Genomic DNA, 8,709 nt, shown 5'->3' with positions numbered 1-8,709 from the left:
CATTTGGGTCTATAACACTGACAGTTTGAAAGGATAATGTTCATTTTATATTTTAAAGAACTTTGGATAATCTGGGCATCTGGGGAATTTGGGCATTGCTCCTAACCTTTCCCCAGGGAATCCCAAGCTTGGCCCTAAGAAAACCATACAGGAACTCCAAAGTGTTGAAATTTAGAAAATAAGTAGGCTTGAATGGCAAAAACGAACTTTGTACACCTGTTTATTTCTAGGTGGCGTAATTTGACTCTGACTGCTCACTGGCACTTTCCTTTTATTCATCAATACTTTCCATCCTTTCACTACCAAGTTGGGTCAAAATATTCTTCCCACAGAGGAATATTTTTTTAAGTTTCTCACATACTCAGGGAAAATTTAAAAATACCAAGTACAAAGAATTTAACATTTATGTGTTTACCATCTTGAATTGATAATTAACTTTTTAAAAACAAAGTCCTGGGACTTCCCTGGTGGCGCCCCAGTGGTTGAGAGTCCGCCTGCCGATGCAGGGGACGCGGGTTCGTGCCCCGGTCCGGGAAGATCCCACATGCCGCGGAGCGGCTGGGCCCGTGAGCCATGGCCGCTGAGCCTGCGCATCCGGAGCCTGTGCTCCGCAAAGGGAGAGGCCACAACAGTGAGAGGCCTGCGTACCGCAAAAAAAAAAAAAAAAAAAGTCCTTTTTATCTTCATTTGCCTTATTTTTACACATATCCCCCTGCCCTACTACCCTCTCCCCATCACAATGACTTTTTCATAAGTTATATACATATACAGAGTATTACTGTTCTAAATTGGGACACTGTCAGTCACTTTATAGCTTGTTTAACTGCTATATGGTATACTCCCAAGAGAATACACATTTATCTGTACCCTCACTGATGACATTCATGTATATATTTGCTGGAATAGTGTGAAGTTGCCCATCCTGATGTCTTTCAGTGCACCGCAAGAGTTCTTCTTGAGTACCGATTTCAGGTACCTATACCAAGGACTATGCAACATGTGGGCAGAGATAATTTAAGAATTGCTTTCTAGGGCTTCCCTGGTGGCACAGTGGTTGGGAGTCCGCCTGCCGATGCAGGGGACACGGGTTCGTGCCCAGGTCCGGGAAGATCCCACATGCCGCGGAGCGGCTGGGCCCGTGAGCCATGGCCGCTGAGCCTGAGCGTCCAGAGCCTGTGCTCTGCAACGGGAGAGGCCACAACAGTGAGAAGCCCACGTACCACAAAAAAAAAAAAAAAAATTGCTTTCTAGGGACTTCCCTGGTGGCGCAGTGATTAAGAATCCGCTTGCTAATGCAGGGGACATGGGTTCGAGCCCTGGTCCGGGAAGATCCCACATGCCACGGAGCAACTAAGCTCGAGCGCCACAACTACTGAGCCTGTGTGCTGCAACTACTGAAGCCCATGCACCTAGAGCCTGTGCTCCGTGGCAAGAGAAGCCACCGCAATGAGAAGCCCGCGCACTGCAACGAAGAGTAGCCCCCGTTCGCCGCAACTAGAGAAGCCCGCGCGCAGCAACAAAGACCCAACGCAGCCAAGAAATAAGTTTAAAAAAGAAAACTCATTTCTACCTTAAAAAAAAAGCTTTCTAGATCAAGTTCCACATCAGCACTTTCATAAAATCGCTGTGCCTGCACTGTCACCTGTAAGCAGCGTATCAAGCCTGTTCTCCTCTCCCATTTTCCCAATCTCACAATGTACAGAAGGCATCTCACCCATCTTCAATTTTAGTTTGGTCCACTATATTTTAAAACCTTTAAATATACTTAACCTGCATTTTAAAATCTTTAGAAAGCCAAAGGACAATTTGAAATACTGGTCAACAGAGCCTTCTTTAATAAGAGGGGCCATTTCCAGTAAAATTTTACTCCAAGTATCAATGTGTACAATTTGCTGTTTGGGTCAACTGTGTAATTATAAAATTTTAGTACAACAAAAAGAACACGAACATTTAGTGCTTTATGGTCATGGCAAATTAAAATTTAACATTTCAACTTATAAACAAATACGTAACAAAGAACAAAAAGACAGTGAGACCTTCAAGCATAAAAATTTATTAGGATAAAAAAAATTATTAGGATAACATTTTGTGGGGGAAATGTAACAAATACAGTTTTCAAGAAGAAAAAGGAAGGTAACACTTGAATCGTTTACTTATGTTTAAATGGATCACGGTGGACATCAACTTATTGTATTACATTCCACTAAGATATATTAAAGATATAAATTATTTTATTGTTTATATATAATTTAAATATTTTAAAATATCAATACTTATGTCAGAAATTACACATTTTTCAAGTATTTAAATTTATGATAAAAGCTTCAACTCTATATATAGAGTTTTTAAAATTATTTTAGGTATAATACAAACATAAAAGTTTTTCAAGATCACAGCTTCTCTCAAAACAAAATGTCTGTGAGGATTAATGGAATTAACATATGTGAAGTTATGAGTTAACTGTTAGTACAGTCCATCTGCGTAAAAACCCATATATGATTCTGAGAGTAAATGAAGGCTGAATCAAATCCCCAGGATCCCCTTTGAATCCTTAGTTAAGAAACATGTCTGAGGGCTTCCCTGGTGGCGCAGCGATTAAGAATCCGCCTGCCAATGCAGGGGACACGGGTTCGATCCCTAGTCCAGAAAGATCCCACATGCCGCAGAGCAACTAAGCCCGCGAGCCACAACTACTGAGCCCGTGTGCCACAACTACTAAAGCCCGTACGCCTAGAGCCCGTGCTCCTCAACGAGAGAAGCCACTGCAATGAGAAGCCCGCACACCACAACAAACAGCCCCCACTCACAGTAACTAGAGAAAGCCCATGCGCAGCAACGAAGACCCAATGCAGCCAAAAATAAAAATAAAAAATATATATATATATATTGCTAACATAAAAATATGGACCTGGGACTTCCCTGATCGTCCAGTGGTTCAGACTCCTCGCCTTCCACTGCAGGGGGGCACGGGTCTGATCCCTGGCTGGGGAACTACGATTCCTTGCAGCAGTGCAGCCAAAACAAAGAGAAAGAAAAAAATGAAAATGGACCAGAGTGCTTCTTAAACTCACTCAAATGAAGACTTACAGAGGACAACAAACTAGTATCAAATACCTCTCTGATGGTTCACTAATGAAATCTGATGAACTGGAATCCTCCAATTTCCTTCAAGTGGCCCTTTTAGATCCTGGGTTTCCCGGCACTGGGGGCTTTTCTGGAGCAGCCAGGCTTTCAGGGTTAAGCTGGGGAAGGTCTAGGCAAAGCAGCCAGCTGTTATCTTCAGACCACATTTTTAGAAATTAATGATGTTTAAACAACCACCTTTTTCAAATCAGGACTGTGCTGGCAACTCTACAGATCTTTAATAAAACTAAAAACAGGATCCTCTCCTACCAATGATCAACTATCTTCACAAAGAAAAACAAGTTGGTATGTACACAGCTGTCATCAATTGGGGGAAGTAGTTTTCCCCTATATATTTCATCATTAATTTCACTTTCAAACATTAAAAACTCCAGTGACACACAATTCTATAAGCAAAATTTCAGACTTTTTTTGTTTAATATTTCACAACTAACATCTTTAAAAATCCGTTGTGCTATTAATACATGTTACAACTTTTTATGACTCTTTCACTCAACTTAGCTGACTGAAAGCAGCCAGTCTCAAAAGACTACATATTATATGATTCCATTTATATACCATATGCTGGAAACGACAAAAAGCGATGGAGGAGGAATCACTGGCTGCCAGGGAGAGGAGTGGGAGGAGGATAGCATGCCAAAGGACAGCATGAGGGAGTTTTCTGAAGTGACAGAGCTGTCCTGTATCCTGACTGGGGTTACATAAATGTGCACCTATATTCAAGTTCACAGAACTGTACACCAAAGGGAAAAAAAGTTAATTTTACTTTAAGATAACTCTAAAGATTTCTTTAAATCAGTGACTATTTAAAAAATATATTAATGATCCTGTCATTTACTGAGGCACTGTGCTAAGCCCCTTAACATACACTTTTTTAATACACAGCCCTGTGAGATAAATATTATCCCTATTTGAACAAAACAAAAACTAAGGCTCAGAGGTTAAATAACATGCCCAAAGCCAAACAGCTTAAGGGACAGAGTATGATTCCAACCCAGATCTGACTCCAAAGCCTATATTCTTAACCACGGTAAATATATACTCTCTGCCCTCTACTCATAAACACCAACCACGCTTGTCTCTCCTAATGTCAGGAAGCCGTTAAGTTTTCTCACTCTATTCCTAACTTAACACTCTACAGATAATGTGAAAATGTGCAGACTGACTCTGGAGCAGCACTGTCCAACAGAACTTTCTGTGACAAGAGAAATGTTCAATATCTGTGTCGTCTAATATGGTAGCCTTTGGCCCCATGTGGATACTGAAGCACGTGTGGCTAGTGTGACATTAACTTACATAGCCACATGTGGCTAGGAGCTACTGAACTGGACCAGCACAGTTCTAGAGAAATAATATACCAAGAGCACGCATGCCACAGAAAGAAGCAACTTATCAAACTATGATGGCCACTTGCCAACAGTAAAACAATTCAAGGTAGATGTATAATGGAGTAAAGCTGAGAAATGAACAACCCCAAACATGTCACAAAACCACATCTTATCTTATCCACTCACCCTTCGAGATTCAGTTCTAACACCAACTTCATTGTACCAGCACACCATTTTGCACGTGTAGTATAGAACAAACTGTGTATTAAGTATATGATTGTGTTCTCCCCCACTGGACTGTGGGCATCTCAAGAACAGAGATAGTGATTAACACATACACCAGCTGCACCTACCACATATATCCAGAGGCTTTCTTCAAAAATAAACATTTCTTCATTCAGTTGTGGTGGGAGAATTATCATCTTCGGTCCTTCAACTACAAATTCAATTCAGTCCTTCAACTACTTGAGTACCAGCAGTATATATGAAAGTAAGTCCCTGTAGGGATCTTACAGGGGGATAGGAGATACAACATATATAAATAAATACCAAGAAAAGTAATTACATAAGTAAGTACAATCAGTGCTTTAGGGCAGAATAGAACTGTCAGGTGTCCTGGTGGTAAGATAAACTAGAAAACAGTCTAAGAAAAAAGCAGCCATTATCCAATTCTGTAACAGCAGAAGTGTAAGACGATTTACTGTATCCCCACCTATTACTCAGAAAAGCCTAATGGGGAAAAAAAAAAACAACCCACAATCAAGGTGAGCCTTGGTAACTCATCCTGGCCTCACTCACGCTACCCATGCCAGGGACTCACCCCACTCCTTGGAGCGGTCAGCCAAAACTAGGCTTAGAACAAAGCCTTCTAGATCTGAAGTTTCCATGAAAACTTCACAGCAGAAAAACATGGTGTAGTTTTCTTTACACGCACACCCTGATTACCTTTTAGTTGTAACATCTTCTTTTAGGTCCTGGAAATGTGCTAATTGGAAGAGTTACAGTACAATTACAGTTACAGTACAATCTCAGGGTCAGTAATATAGGCAGCACATGGAGCTAACCATAAAGTAGTTAAAATTCATTTAGTAAGTACATTTTCCATTTCCTCTAAAAATCAGTTGGGACGGGGGTGCTGGTATGAGCCTGCAAATTCATAAAGACGTCAAGCATTATCCAGAGACCAAATAAACTGACACTATAACTATGATCATGTAAAAATATAAGCTGCAAGACTAGAGAACAAAAGTCCCACACTATAACTTCTTCAGAAAAGATTTTTTTTAAAAAATCAGCCAATTTTCTCATCTCTATCAGCACACAGATTATTATTTTCTCATGACAAAAAGTCAGAGAAAATCTGTTTCGTTTTCCTAGACTGAATGGGCTTGGCTAGTTAATTACCTAACTTCTTTGAGCCTGTCTTCTCAAATTTTAGAGGAAGGAGTGTGACTAAATGCCCTCAGAGAAAAAACTGACTTAATTAACTAAGATAATTACTTACAGATTGACTTCAGCAAGAATTCTGGTTCAATCCTAATTCATCCATAAACAGGAAAAATATAGAACTGTGGTAGTTATTAAAATGTCATAAATTCTTTGAGACTCTTCCCTTCAAGACATGGAGCTTAATTCCTCTCCCCTTGGCTGCAGGCTGGACTGAGTAACTTGCTTTTAACTAACAGCGTGTGGCGGATGGTGATGTCTCCTCGCTCTTGCTTGGATCCCTTGCTCTGGGGGAAGCCAACCACCACCATGTTGTGAGGACACTCAAGCAGCCCCAGAGAGAAGAACCGAGAACTACTAACCCGCTGGAGTGTAAGCCGCCCTGGAAGCAGATCCTAACTCAGTCAACTTCTTGACATAAAAAACACCTCATGAAAGACCCTGACCCAGAACTACCTAACTAAGCTACTTCCAGATTCCTGACCCACAGAAATTCAGAGATAAACAAATGTTCACTGTTTTAAACCACTTAAGTGTTGGGATAATTTGTAACAGCAACTAATACTAAAAACTGAAATACCAGTTTTTTCAAACTGTGGACCCTGATCCATTTGTGATTTATGAAATCAATTTAAGGTACCACAATCAGCTAATTTTTTTTAAAAAAATGAAACAAAAGATAGCAGAGTATATACCCATAGTAACAAGTACTATTTCCTGAAAATTTTGTTTCACTTTACATATGTGTGTGTACCAGGTAGCATTTAATAAAATATATTTTTTTAGAATCTCAACAGGAAAAGTTTTAAACCCACATGCCTACGCTAATAGGTTTAAAACAAACAAAAAAGAATTGCTAAAGTACAGGGAATCCTTGAAGGAATACAGTCTCAGTAACAATCAACTATAAAATAAGCATCTTCTACAGACTTTTTAACAAAAGCAACAAAATCTAAGACACACAAAATACATCTTTTCTGACTTACACGTTAAGCTTGCAAACACAGGTGTGGCATCTACCCTAGACTTAGAAATCTAGCATGTAAAAAAGCATGTCGTTCTCCCAATTTAAGAAATTACCCATAAGACATTCTTCAAAAAATTATGTAGTGAAGAAGCTCTGGGATGTACCCACATGTATTACTTTCTCTTACTATTACTTTCATCATCAGTGTTAAAGGAAATTCCATCTTCAACCTGAGCGCACACAAATTTTTGCCCACTCCCCCCCCCCCAAAAAAACCCAAAGTACAGTACTGTTAAACTGCTTTCTGCCCACTGTCCAAGTCTCCCTGGAACTATCCCTCTTCAGAACACAAGCAAGTGCATATATCTCTGGTTGTACCTCAGCATAACACATATCAAAACTTTCAGCAACACAAGACTCTGCAGAATATTTATGCATAACGTAACTTCTGATGAGTCCACTTGATTATTTGCTTGCACTGAGATTTTCTTTGAGGTAAAATGTGTGAAACTATTTTTGAACTCCCAATTTGCCGCATTTATTTTCAAAATGAAAAACAGATCAGTACACAAACACTAAACAGATGACTTAACTTCTTTTTCTTATTACTTAACTCAGGGCATTTGTGGCTCTCCCATAACCAGACTAATTGACAGCTTCCCTTGGCCCAATCCGGACAGACTACTAGCCATTCTCTGCAAGAACTAAGTTTTCTCCCCAACCTTTGCATATGTATCCATCAAAATGTTTCTACTTCAACCAGTTGTAGATAGCAGATATAGTCTGTATAGCACTCCTTATAATGCTTTTACTTGATGATGGTGACTAAAAATCAAAATAATTGGCATACTTGGCAAAATCCAAGTATCCATCATTATGCCTTCCAAGAATTAGCAGCAAAGCCACCCCAGTTCTAAATTCCAGAGCAGCAGCTCTAAAAGAAAAGACTAGGATGCTCCTGACAGCACTTTCTCTAGGAAAGAGATTCAGTTTCAGGAATAACCCCAGGGTTTATTTCTATACAATAATATAGAGTACGGTACTGAGAAAATATTTGTTGATCTTAAGAATAAGCATAGTTACTCTGACTCAAGGCCAAATACTTGGGACACATAGCCAAGTTTCTGCCCTATGGCTTCATCTAAAACTTCAGCGTTAGTTTTGCTCAGTTTTTCCTTTGGTTTCTCTTAAATCAGTTCACTCTCCATGTAAGCACTCATCAGACCATAAACTTGAAAGTTCAAAGTCTAAAAGAATTAAGAACCCAAAGATCTCTAACGATGTCTACCAATCAAAATCACTTTAGTTTCCTAATGAGATGAAACAGATCTCAACTGTAAAGCAAATCCAAGGAAACTGGCATGCCAGTCTAATGGCCAACTTTGATGTTTTAGTGATAGTGCACCAGAAATGCTTATAGCAGGGTCAGAATTTGGTTTTGCAAGGCAGACATTTAGCCATTCACAAGTCATTTATCTAGCTGATCAAAGAACAAGAAAGTTCAAGGCAGGTATGTACTAAATCTATTACTCACTTCTGGACCACTAAAGTTACACAGCTGCTTATTTTGTCTTCAAAGAAGAAGGAATTAGTCATCAGTAGCCCCAGGTACGACTGGATTACCGAATCACACGCAGATTTTTAGCAGGGACACTGCTGTATGTTAAATTAACTGTCTTAAGATAATAAACTTGCCTTAAGTATTTTGTGAACTACGTGCCAGGGCACTGTGCTTAGGTCTGGCTGTGTCAACCAAAATGGGTTCCACATCAAATCAAGGAGCTTATATCCAGGATAGCATGCTTTAAAACCAGAGTAGCCTAG

Source organism: Tursiops truncatus, chromosome 12 (genome assembly GCF_011762595.2).
Source record: "Tursiops truncatus isolate mTurTru1 chromosome 12, mTurTru1.mat.Y, whole genome shotgun sequence".
Taxonomy (NCBI): Eukaryota; Metazoa; Chordata; class Mammalia; order Artiodactyla; family Delphinidae; genus Tursiops; species Tursiops truncatus.
Note: the sequence above shows the minus strand (reverse complement) of the source record.